Below are 12,392 nucleotides of genomic sequence, written 5' to 3'. Positions count from 1 at the left end.
CCTACACCTACTTGGAAAATATTCTACCTCTTGGGGGGAGTGGGGGGGGGGGGGAGCGTCCCCTTCCTGCCCCATTAGGTTTTGGATTTCTGCTCATCCTCAGTGCGCTGAAATCACAATCGCTGACACTGAGCACATGAACTCCTAGATGGCAAAGCTGCTGTCCACGATGGTGACTGGTCCTGGATGGACAGAGCTTAGATCTGGGGGCTGCAGAGGACTAAACCCAGCAGACTAAACATGGGGACATCTTAGCCCACTGCTTGAGGACACCAGTTCTGTAGGGCTTTTCAGGACTTCCTATATTTCTTGGCTCATCTTTTGAGTAATTAAATAGTCACATGGGGTAAAGATCAATTACAGCTGAAATGTGCAGAACATGGGAAACATCTTCATCACCTGCCCTGTTCTCTTGGTCTTCCCTGAGGATTATTCAGACCAACCCATAGTCCTGTCATCTAAAGACATTTTCGGTATCAGGTACTGCAGCCACGCTGGGAAGAAGAGGAACACTATGAGCCCTAAAAAGAGGGGAACCAGGAAGGACTCAAAATAACCCTTGAAGAAGGGCAGTAATTTCTGCTGAGGGCAACTGATACAGAGGCAATAAACCTGGGTAACGTGAGAGAGACTGTTAGGAGGGGATGGGAAGACCTCTCTGAGCCTAGACTTGAAGGGTGACAAAGGGCCTGAGCCAGGGTGACCTGAAGGTGAGAAAAGGAACTACAAAGTCAGACAGAAATGGTTTTGGTATTTGGAAACAGAGAAAAGGTAAATGAGACCAAGACAGGCTGAACCATGAGCAAAGGGTCAGCTCCAGGGATGAGACTTGAGACACTGACAGGGCCCTGAGCTTGAGAGAGGGCTGTGGAGCCACAGCGAGGAGTCAAGCTTTTGTCCCAAGAACAAATGAAAGCCAGTGGAGGTCTGAACGTCAGGATGTAAAAAAAAAATCTCCCTTCAGATTTAGCCTTATTCATAGAAGTCATCTAATTCTGAGCCTGTGATCCTGCCTCCATCCTACAGTTTTCCTTTTCGTTTTTCATTCAGGGAGGACTGGGATCTATTTAAAATTCTAATTACCACCAGACACTCCCTCCAAACCAGAACTGCCACACACAGACACACAGCCAATTTGGCTAATCATTTCAGGGGTCAGTGTTGCTCACGCTCAGAGTTTCCGGTCTAGTCTCTCATCTCCATGTTACAAGTGGGCTCCCTCAGGCCCAGAGAGAAGCCGTTTATGAGAAGGTCTGAGCTGAGTGAAGAGAACTGGGTATAACTGAATAATGAAATGGGAGGCTGAAGGGCAAGGGGGCCAAGTTTGTCCTTATTGCCCATCCCATTTAAGACCAGGAACATCTGTCATGTATCTGAGCAAAAGAAACTTTTCTTTCAAGATTGAGTCAAAGTGATGATACCAAGCACGTAGTTCTTCATTATAAGATTGCAGTAAAATATTTTAAAAATACAGAATTGCAAATATATATCCACTGGTACAAAAAACAGTGTAACGGTTCAGCTTAGAAATAGGATCTGAGCAATCTTTTTCATTATGAATAGAGAGGCTCTGTTGGAAGGTTCCAGGTCAATCCAGTCCATCCTTCCTCATTTGCACAGAAAAGTCAAAAAGGGACCTGAGGGAAACATCTTCACATCACCACACAGATCACTTTTTTTTTTCACTGATCATAGAGAATGGAGAAAACAGACCACTAGACTAACCAGTTAAATTAGGTGTTGTGTTTTTTTTTTCTTTTTCTTTTTTTGAAAGGAAAGAATGAAGCATGTTGGGAGCCACGTTAGGCATTACTGACAAAATGGAGGCACGGCCCCAATCCCTTCTCTTTGTCCCGCAGGCACAGAACCGGGATGAAGAGGTTAGGCTTTGTGATTCTGACTTGCTTTTTCCTTTCCTCATCTGAGTTGACTGAAAAGAATATTAAGGTGCTTACTATTCTTGAGAGGCGCATTCTAATGCTGAGTCGCTTCAGTTGTGTTCGACTCTGTGTCACCCCATAGATGGCAGCCCACCAGGCTCCGCCATCCCTGGGATTCTAGAGGCAAGAACACTGGAGTGGGTTGCCATTTCCTTCTCCAATGCACGAAAGAGAAAAGTGAAAGTGAAGTCGCTCAGTCGTGTCCGACTCTTAGCAACCCCATGGACTGCAGCCTACCAGGCTCCTCTGTCCATGGATTTTCCAGGCAAGAGTACTGCATGAGAAGGCACAAAGCCTTCTGCAGCTGTGCTCAGCGAATAATTCATAAAGTTAATCACTGACATTTGTTCAAGGACTTTTACAAAAGAGTGTTCCAGGGTGAGCACACAGGCCGCAGCTTGAGGCCATGGGAGGGATTGCTATCTGAAGCCTATTTGTAAGGAAAGTGTTTTTGGCAAAGGGGTTTGCTGAATTTAGGGCTTAGGAATATTTAAAATAGAAGCTAAAGATTTAAGGAATGTTGTAATCTTAGCATATTCTATTATAGCTTATACAGATTAGGGACTTTAGAGATATTAATAGCTAGAAGCCCTTTCTAAGAAATAGTGAGCCAGGATACTAGTGGCAAACAGGACTTAGAAAGATTAGAAATAAACTGAGGCATGTGGTATGCAGCCCAGACATTAGCATGAGTTACAACGTATTCATAAGGACACTAGAGAAGAAGTAAATAAGAGAATCGCTGAGGCAAGAACTCCTTTTGAGGGGCAACAATGATTTATGGAGACAACAAATCTGGGTCAGGGGGAACAGAAAATGTCAAACCCCTGACCTAATGTTTTTGTAAAAGTATAAAAGAGAATCAGAAGCTTGAAATAAATAGGTAGTCCAAGAAAACTGAGAGGCTGTCTCGTTTCGCGCCGACACCGCTCACCCCTTCAGGTTGAATCCCTGGCTGCTGGAGTTGGACTCCGGTAGAAGCATTTTATTTTGTTGGTTTTATCATATTCAATGTTCTTTTATTTTCCCATTTCTCAAAGAAATGCCTTTAATTTCATAAGATCTAATGTCATACCTCCGTTATTCTCTGGTAAAGAGCTGAGACCAGAAATATCCATTTGTGTGTGCACACATAACAACATACACACAATTCATGTCTTTGGTAAAACCACAGTTGAAAATATGTCTGTTTTATTACACGATCTTGAGAGGGTAACAGGCAGGAAGGCCAGGGCGTCTCCAAATGGAGGAAATAGGCTGCAAGTGTCAGACATTTTTATCTCTCTTAAGCGGCAGGAGGAAACAAACTAGCGATATTTTTTTCCTTCTCTATACAAACTTAAAAGGAGGTTTCTCTTAAAATACTGTGTTGTCATAATGATACCTGCGGTCAGACTCTCAAGACAATCATGACTGAAGGTGCCTGGGGGCCCCCACACAAGCTCCCGTCCTAATTACACCTGAGGAACCCCAAGTTTTAATAACTGTGGGGGGCCAATCTGTCGATTTCCTTTTAGATACTGGGGCAACTTACTCCGTGTTTACTGAATCCCCTGGCCCACTTCCTTCCCGATCCGCTTCCGTGATGGGACTGTCTGGACGAGCCAAAGGGTATTATTTCAGTTATTCTTTATGCTATAACTGAGATTCTGTGCTATTTTCAAACAAGTTTCTGATTGTGCCAGAGTCTCCATCACCCCTTTGGGGAGGAATATACTGATCAGTTTTCATTCCGATCTCAAAGAAAGGCAATGCCAAAAAATGCTCAAACTACCGCACAATTGCACTCATCCCACACGCTAGTAAAGTAATGCTCAAAATTCTCCAAGCCAGGCTTCAGCAATATGTGAACTGTGAACTTCCTGATGTTCAAGCTGGTTTTAGAAAAGGCAGAGGAACAGAGATCAAATTGCCAACATCCTCTGGATCATCGAAAAAGCAAGAGAGTTCCAGAAAAACATCTATTTATGCTTTATTGACTATGCCAAAGCCTTTGACTGTGTGGGTCACAATCAACTGTGGAAAATTCTGAAAGACACGGGCATACCAGATCACCTGACCTGCTTCTTAAGAAACCTATATGCAGGTCAGGAAGCAACAGTTAGAACTGGACATGGAACAACAGACTGCTTCCAAATAGGAAAAGGAGTACGTCAAGGCTGTATATTGTCACCCTGCTTATTTAACTTATATGCAGAGTACATCATGAGAAACTCTGGGCTGGAAGAAGCACAAGCTGGAATCAATATTGCTGGGAGAAGTATCAATAACTTCAGATATGCAGATGACATCACCCTTATGGCAGAAAGTGAAGAACTAAAAAGCCTCTTGATGAAAGCGAAAGTGGAGAATGAAAAAGTTGGCCTAAAGCTCAACATTCAGAAAATGAAGATCATGGCATCCGGTCCCATCACTTCATGGGAAATAGATGGGGAAACAGTGGAAACAGTGTCAGACTTTATTTTTGGGGGCTCCAAAATCACTGCAGATGGTGACTGCAGCCATGAAATTAAAAGACGCTTATTCCTTGGAAGGAAAGTAATGACCAACCTAGACAGCATATTCAAAAGCAGAGACATTACTTTGCAAACAAAGGTCCGTCTAGTCAAGGCTACGGTTTTTCCTGTGGTCATGTATGGATGTGAGAGTTGGACTATGAAGAAGGGTGAGCCAAAGAATTGATGCTTTTGAACTGTGGTGTTGGAGAAGACTTTTGAGAGTCCCTTGGACTGCAAGGAGATCCATCCAGTCCATTCTGAAGGAGATCAGCCTCGGGATTTCTTTGGAAGGAATGATGCTAAAGCTGAAACTCCAGTACTTTGGCCAACTCATGCGAAGAGTTGACTCATTGGAAAAGACTCTGTTGCAGGGAGGGATTGGGGGCAGAAGGAGAAGGGGAAGACAGGATGAGATGGCTGGATGTCATCACTGACTCGATGGACATGAGTCTGAGTGAACTCCAGGAGTTGGTGATGGACAGGGAGGCCTGGCGGGCTGCGATTCATGGGGTCACAAAGAGTCAGACACAACTGAGCAGCTGAACTGAACTGATACAGAACAAGGTCCAAGCCTCTGTTTTCATAAATATGGAGCCCTCCCTTTCTCTCCCTTTAGTTGAACAAAATATAAATCCTAGAGTATGGGCTGATGGAAAATCTGCGGCTCGAGCACAAAATGCTATTCCTGTAGTTGTCAAGCTCAAAGACCCACACTTATTTCCACATAAGAAGCAGTATCCACTGAAACCTGAGGTGAAGGAAGGGTTAAAACCCATCATCGAAAATTTAAAGGTTCGGGGACTATTAGTTCCCTGTAACAGTCCATGTAACACTCCTATTTTGGGTATAAAGAAATCAAATGGTAAATGGAGACTAGTTCAAGATTTACAAATAATAAATGAGGCTGTAGTTCCTTTACAACCCGTGGTGCCTGATCCTTATACTCCATTGTCTGAAATTCCTGAACGAGCCAAATATTTCTCAGTAATTGATTTGAAAGATGCTTTCTATGCTGTGCCTTTGGTGGAAGAAAGTCAATTTCTATTTGCCTTTGAAGACCCTACGCACCCAGCTTCTCAGTTAACCTGGACAGTTTTGCCCCAGGGATTTCGTGACAGTCATCACTTATTTGGAAAAGTTTGTCACAGGATCTACCAAACTTTTATACCTCTGAAGTGGTGGTGTTACAATACGTTGATGATATTTTGCTCTGTGTTGATACAGAAGAAGCTTGTTCAGGAGACTCAGAAGATTTCTTAAACTTTCTGGCAGGCTGCAGTTATAAGGCATCAAGAGAAAAGGCTCAGCTTTGTCAAGCATAGGTTAGATATCTGGGTCTAATCATATCAGAAGAGACTAGGGCCATAGGCCCTGAGAAAATTAAACCCGTACTAAATCATCCCCTACCTATGACTTTAAGACAATTGAGAAGATTTCTGGGAATCACAGATTACTGTCATATCTGGATTCCCGGTTATGGGGAACTTGCCCGACCTTTATATAAACTTAGAGCTGAAACTCAGCAGGCCCCAACAGACAAACTGGTTTGGTCTCCAGATACTCAAAAGGCTTTTTAAGGTTCTTCAGACTGCCCTCCTGCAAGCTCCCATTTTGAGCTTGCCCACAGTGTCAGGATTTAATTTGTCACTGAAAGAAAAGGTATGGCCTTGGGAATTTTGACAGAAGCCTGAGGCCCACACCAGCAACCTATTGCTTTTCTAAGCAGAAAATCAGATGTAATTTCACGTGGGTCGCCCCACTGCCTAAGAGTAATTGGAGCAGCAGCTTTATTAGCACCTGAAGCTTTAAAAATAATTAATGGATGAAATCTTACTGTACTGACTTCTCATGATGTGAGTGGAATCTTAAATTCTAAGGTTAACATTTGGATGACAGACAGTAGACTTCTTAAACATCAGTCATTGTTGTTAGAAGGACCAGTAACTAAGCTTAAAGTTTGTGGAAATTTAAATCCTGCCACTTTCCTTCCTGAGAAGGAAAATGCAACACCTGATCACGATTGTTCCCAATTTCTAACTTTAAACTATGCAGCTTGGGAGCATCTAATGGATACCCCATTAGACAATCCTGACATGGAAATATTTACAGATGGCAGCTCTTTTGTTTGGGATGGAAAGCATAAAGCAGGTTACACCTTGGTGACTGCTGAATAGGTTTCAAAAACAAAATCTCTCCCCCAGGGAACCAGTGCTCAGTTAGCAGAGCTTGTGGCTCTGACCCAAGCTGGAGAGTTAAGCAAAGGGCAGCTAGTAAATATCTACATGGATTCTAAGTATGCTTCTTTGACTTTACATGCTCATGCTGCAATATGGAACGAAAGTTTAAAACAGCAACAGGAGAACCTATTATGCATTTCAGAGACATCCAGAGACTTTTAACTGCTATATATTGTCCTAAAGAAGAAGCTGTTATGCATTGCAAAGGGCACAGCAGGGATGGGAGTAAAGCAGCTGAAGGTAATCAGCTGGCTGACTGCCAAGCCAGAAAAGCAGCACTTTAGAAAACCCCTTCAGTGCAGAGGCCTTTGATCTGGACAGGTCCTGTGGAACAGGAAAAAACACAATATACTGAGGAAGAATTAGAAAGATATGAGAAAAGAAGAACTAAGATTACAGATAATGGATGGTTACAGTCCGAGGATGGACGATTAATAATTCCTGAAAATGCTCAATGGAAAATTCTTAAGGGTTTACACCAGAGTTTTCATTTGGGTGCAGAGAGTACTTACCAAATGGCTTCTTGTTTGTTTGAAGGTAAAAACGTAATGAAAACTTTAAAGAACATATCAAAAGGTGTGAGGTTTGTCAGAAAAATAACCCAAAGACTGAGAACCTAGCCATATCTGGATTACAACGAAGTGGAAAGTCTCCCGGAGAGGCCTGGGAAATTGATTTTACTCATATGCCAAAAACTATTTGATATTCTTCCTTACAAGTTTGGGTAGATACTTTTACTGGATGGATTGAGGCTTTTCCCTGTCATAGTGAGCAGACTAAGGAAGTTCAAAAGATTTTAATCCATGAAATTATCCCCAGGTTTGGGCTGTCACGGAGCCTTCAGAGTGACAATGGCTCCACCTTTAAATCTGCTGTAACTCAGGGGGTATCTAAAGCTCTAGAAATAGAATATCATTTACACTGATAAAGATTGGGAGATCCCAATCTTCAGGAAAGGTTGAAAAAGCTAATGACATTATCAAAAGACATCTGTGCAAATTAACTCAAGAGATACAGGACAATTGGATTAAAGTCCTACCCATAGCTTTAGTGAGGGCTCGAACTGCCCCCAAAAAGGAGGGACTGTCCCCCTTTGAATCTATTTATGGAAGGCCTTTCTTGTGCACAGACATCGTTATAGACCCTGAAGCCTTGGAATTAACTAGTTATGTAACTCAGCTCTCAGCTTTTCAACAGGCATTAACAGAACTCCGAGAGACGACTCCTGACCCAGCCTCTGAGTCAAGCAAGCCTCTATTTGAGCCAGGAACCGAGGTCCTCATAAAAACATTGGGATCTGGGGGCCCATTCCTTGAGCCCCTCTGGGAAGGCCCTTACCAGGTTATTCTTTCTTCTCCCACAGCTGTCAAAGTGCCAGGAATTGATTCGTGGGTACATCACACTTGAGTTAAGAGGTGGCACCCTGACCAGAACTGAGTGACTTCATTTTATGTCTTTACTTTCTATGTTCTGACTTTGTACTTTTCAGATAGGCCTGTAATCTAGGTAAGCCTACTTCTGATGACTCCAAAAATCCTGAGTGTGCCGTTTGATCCTCAAGACAATGCCTTCCTGTCCTGGGCTCACCCCTATGCTGCATTCCACAATTGGTCTAACTGCTGGGTCTGCGGAGCGCTCCCCTCTTCATCAGTGAAAGGCTTCCTGTGGTGGACATCTCCACTTCAAGAAAAAGACTTTCTCCAAGTCTGCTAATACTTTTGACAACAATCGTATTTGATGCCTCTTCTTCATCTGATGACATCTACCAACCCTAAAATGGACTGGTGCAACACTTTGTACTTTAACTATGGACATAACGTGACTTTTAATTTTGATTATACATTGTCTCGGTTCAATGACTATTGTGCTACACATAACACAAATGGGTCTGGATCTAATGGTTTTTTACCTGATGTTTATCAAATATGGGATGAGGTTATATGGCTAACTCCTGAAAAAGGACGTCTAGTATCTACTGCCCCTATATGCTGGGAACAAACAGAGCCATCCCCAAAAGTTAGCCAACAACTTAATTACAATGATTGGAAACAATTGGGATTTTTGCCTCAGGAAATATGCAACGTAATCATTCCCGTGTTTTCCAACCCCAAATCAGGTCCTCCCTTTGTCTGGCCAGGCACTAATTGGGACTGGATATCTCAGCTGGCTTGCTCCAAACGGGACCTATTGGATATGCGGCTCTCACCTATGGCCATGGCTTCCCCTTGGTTGGATAGGGAGATGCACCCTGGGTCTAGCCTTTACTCACGGCTTTATGTTTTCAGAGCTTCCAGAAAAGCCTGCTAATTTACACCACCTTAAAACTCGGTGGGCAAGGTCTGTATTTCACTGGTACGATTATTTGGCTGAAGTCTTTGTTCCCTCTTTGGGAACTACAGATGTTATGCTACGAGTGGATGCTTTAACTAACTTTACTCAACAGGCATTACAAGATTCTCAAAAAGCTATTTCAGCTCTTAATGCTGAATAAGCACTAATTAGAAAGGTGGTTTTACAAAACAGATTGGCTTTAGATATTCTGACAGCTGCGCAAGGAGGAACTTGTGCCATTATTCATACCCAATGCTGTACATATATACCTGATATGAGCATTAATGTTACTCATTTTATTAAACACATGAACAAGATGACTGGGGCTATGGATATTCCTGAAGCCTCAATTGCCTCATTTTGGGAGATGTTAACTAGTGCCCCATGGTGGAAAACTATCTTACTTACAATAATTCTGATTGTTTTGTTTTTGCTGTTTGCTCCCTGCATCTGTAACTGTGTAACTGGATTTGTTTCTAGCCGCATGAAAGCTTTTAAGTGACAAATGGTTGTGTTAGGGGAAGCACACTGATTGAAACCGCCCACCCTGGCCAGGCACCATAGTAACCATTTGCATGAGTTGTTTTATGACAGGAGATCCTGATAAGGAATACGGAACTAATGAGCCACCACCAACTTGAAGAGTTCGGGAAAGGTCAAAAGGAGACACGGAGTGTCTGTCCACTTCCCAGAATCCCTCTCGCTAGCATCCATCTTGGCTGAGTGATGGTGTGCCACCAGGAAAGACTCTGAATTAGAATGATTGGCTAAAGACCACTCGGAAACTAATCTCATCACCATAAAACCCGACTGCGAGCCACGTGAAAGAGCAGTTCTCCTGGGTTCCCTTTCCCTACTGCTCTCCACGCGGGTCCCCTTTCCCAATAAAATCTCTTGCTTTGTCAGCACACGTGTCTCCTCGGACCATTCATTTCCGAGTGTTAGATCAGAGCCCAGTTTCAGGCCCTGGCAGGAGTCCCCCTTCCTGCAATAGTTGCTCAAACTCCTGCTACTGCTGCAGCTTCTTCCAACTACTATTTGGGGCCCCTGGATCAGACATCTTCGGTATGAGGGTTAGGAGAATATGTTGCCCCACCAATTTAGGGACAACGCCCCTTGTCAGCTCGAAAGCAGTTATGGAACGAGAACAATGCCCCTTTTTCCTAGGCAACATAATTCTTCTAAAAGAAAAGGGGGCAATGAGACGGTAACAGGCAGGAAGGCCAGGGGTCTCCAAATGGAGGAAATAGGCTGCAAGTGTCAGACATTTTTATCTCTCTTAAGTGGCAGGAGGAAACAAACTAGCGATATTTTTTTCCTTCTCTATCCAAATTTAAAAGGAGGTTTCTCTTAAAATACTGTGTTGCCATAATGACACCTGGTTTCACCTGAAGTTAACTATTCTCAAACCTTGAGTTAACCATTGCATTTTTCTTATGGAAATGTTTGTCTTAAACTATGTTAATAAACTATGCATTTACCCCAAACTCTGTCTTCAAGTTGGTTCTGCCTAATGGCTCAGAACCTACTTCACAAACCAGTGTGTTGTACTCAGATACTGTTCCCCTAATCTACGTAAACAAAACTATTTGTATGGTAATCTGCCCTTCTACAAGATTCAAGTTAATCATTTTATGGCCTGGGATGAATCATCTGGTGCCAAGATTATCCTAAAATGCATCTTATGGACCAGGGGCCTGGTGCCATTCTGAGTTTTAAAACATTCCTTTCCTTTATTAATAGACTGCTACTGACTATAATGACACCCACTCCAGTACTCTTGCCTGGAAAATCCCATGGATGGTGGAGCCTGGTAGGCTGCAGTCCACGGGGTTGCTAAGAGTCTAAGAGTCGGACACGACTGAGCGACTTCACTTTCCCTTTTCACGTTCATGCATTGGAGAAGGAAACGGCAACCCACTCCAGTATTCTTGCCTGGAGAATCCCAGGGTCAGAGGAGCCTGTTGGGCTGCCGTCTATGGGGGCGCACAGAGTCGGACACGACTGACACGACTTAGCAGCAGCAGCAGCCCCCCCATTCTGAACCCTCTTCCACCTCCCTCCTCACCAGATCTCTCTGGGTTGTTCCAGAGCACTGGCTTTGGGTGCCCGCTTCATGCATCGAACTTGCACTGATCATTCTATCTTACATATGGTAATTTACATGTTTCAATGCTATTCTCTCAAATCATCCCACCCTCACCTTCTCCCACTGAGTCCAAAATCTGTTCTTTACATCTGTGTCTCCCTTTGTTGCCCTGCATGTAGGATCACTGTTACCATCTTTCTAAATTCCATATATATGCATTAATATACAGTATTTCTCTTTCTCTTTCTGGCTTATTTCACTCTGTATAATAGGCTCTAGGTTCATCTACCTCATTAGAACTGATAAAACGAGGTGACATTTTTGCTTAATATGGTACAAAATAGTCTAAGATGATTTACTACTTACCAAAGAAAATTTCAAATGTATGAGATGAGGGGAAGAAAGCACTCAGGCAAGGAATGAATCTGAAAAAATTTTGAAAAAAAAAAAAAACGTGAAATATTTTTAATCTAAAAATCTGGTGTCAAAGTTTAAAAAAATGTGGAGAATAATCATATTTAGAAAAGGATGATACAAGTAGAATACTGGAAACTAAAAAAGCTTATTTCTAAAGTTAAAAATGATTACAGAAACAGAATGAATTAAGACCTATTCCAAGCTACAAAAAGCACCATACATAAAGAAAGGAGAAAATGTGAATCCGTTTAAAAAAAAAAAGTGTCCCCTTAAAAACACTACCCAATAATGCCACAGTGGATAAGAATCTGCCTGACAATGCAGGGGACATGGGTTCTATCCCTGGTTCAGGAAGATCCCACAAGTACAAGCAACTAAGCCTGTGCACAACTACTGAACCTGTGCTTTAGAACCTGGGAGCCACAACTCCTGAGCCCAGGGCACAGAACCGAAGACAGCACAGCCAAAAAATTAATTAAAAAAAAAAAAAAAAAGCTACCACAGGGTGACACTCTAGAGTCAGTCATCTCTTGCCCCAGGTCTCTTCTTCCTTGACCTCTATCTCATGGTAGGACAAGGGAAGGGGGTCACTCACAACTCAGTGAATGAAGCCACTGCCCCAGGCTCAACAGAGTTTGCAAATGAAAGTCATCTTCTGCCACAAGTAATAAAAAAAAAAAGACACAAGCCTTATAGACAGGAGTTTTGAAATTCTCAGCCTCCTCTGTATAACTAAAAAAATCATCTGTATCCAAACAACTGGCCACACCTGGATCGAGCTTATCCCTCTGTTCACCTATCTACCTATTTCATCTGGGTCTCTTTTTCTCTCCCTCTGCTCTCCTGCTGTCCCTGTCCTATTTCCTCCCTCACACGTGTC

General features: G+C 42.9%; 1 protein-coding gene across 11 annotated transcripts in view; it reads right to left on the bottom strand.

The window, feature by feature from the left end:
- LOC129631708 (zinc finger protein 665-like) overlaps nt 1-12,392 on the bottom strand; it is a 41,307-nt gene that overhangs the window by 27,429 nt on the left and 1,486 nt on the right. For 9 of the 11 annotated variants that reach the window (XR_008704158.1, XR_008704160.1, XR_008704154.1 and 6 more), the window contains exon 2: nt 11,462-11,520. The exons of the other annotated variants lie outside the window; for them this stretch is intronic. The gene's annotated coding sequence lies outside the window, so the exon portion shown is untranslated. The remainder of the gene's footprint in view (nt 1-11,461; nt 11,521-12,392) is intronic. 11 annotated transcript variants of the gene reach the window in all.

This window comes from Bubalus kerabau, chromosome 17 (genome assembly GCF_029407905.1).
Source record: "Bubalus kerabau isolate K-KA32 ecotype Philippines breed swamp buffalo chromosome 17, PCC_UOA_SB_1v2, whole genome shotgun sequence".
Taxonomy (NCBI): Eukaryota; Metazoa; Chordata; class Mammalia; order Artiodactyla; family Bovidae; genus Bubalus; species Bubalus kerabau.
The sequence above is the reverse complement of the archived record's forward strand: the minus strand, read 5'-3'. Positions and strand labels throughout refer to the sequence as shown.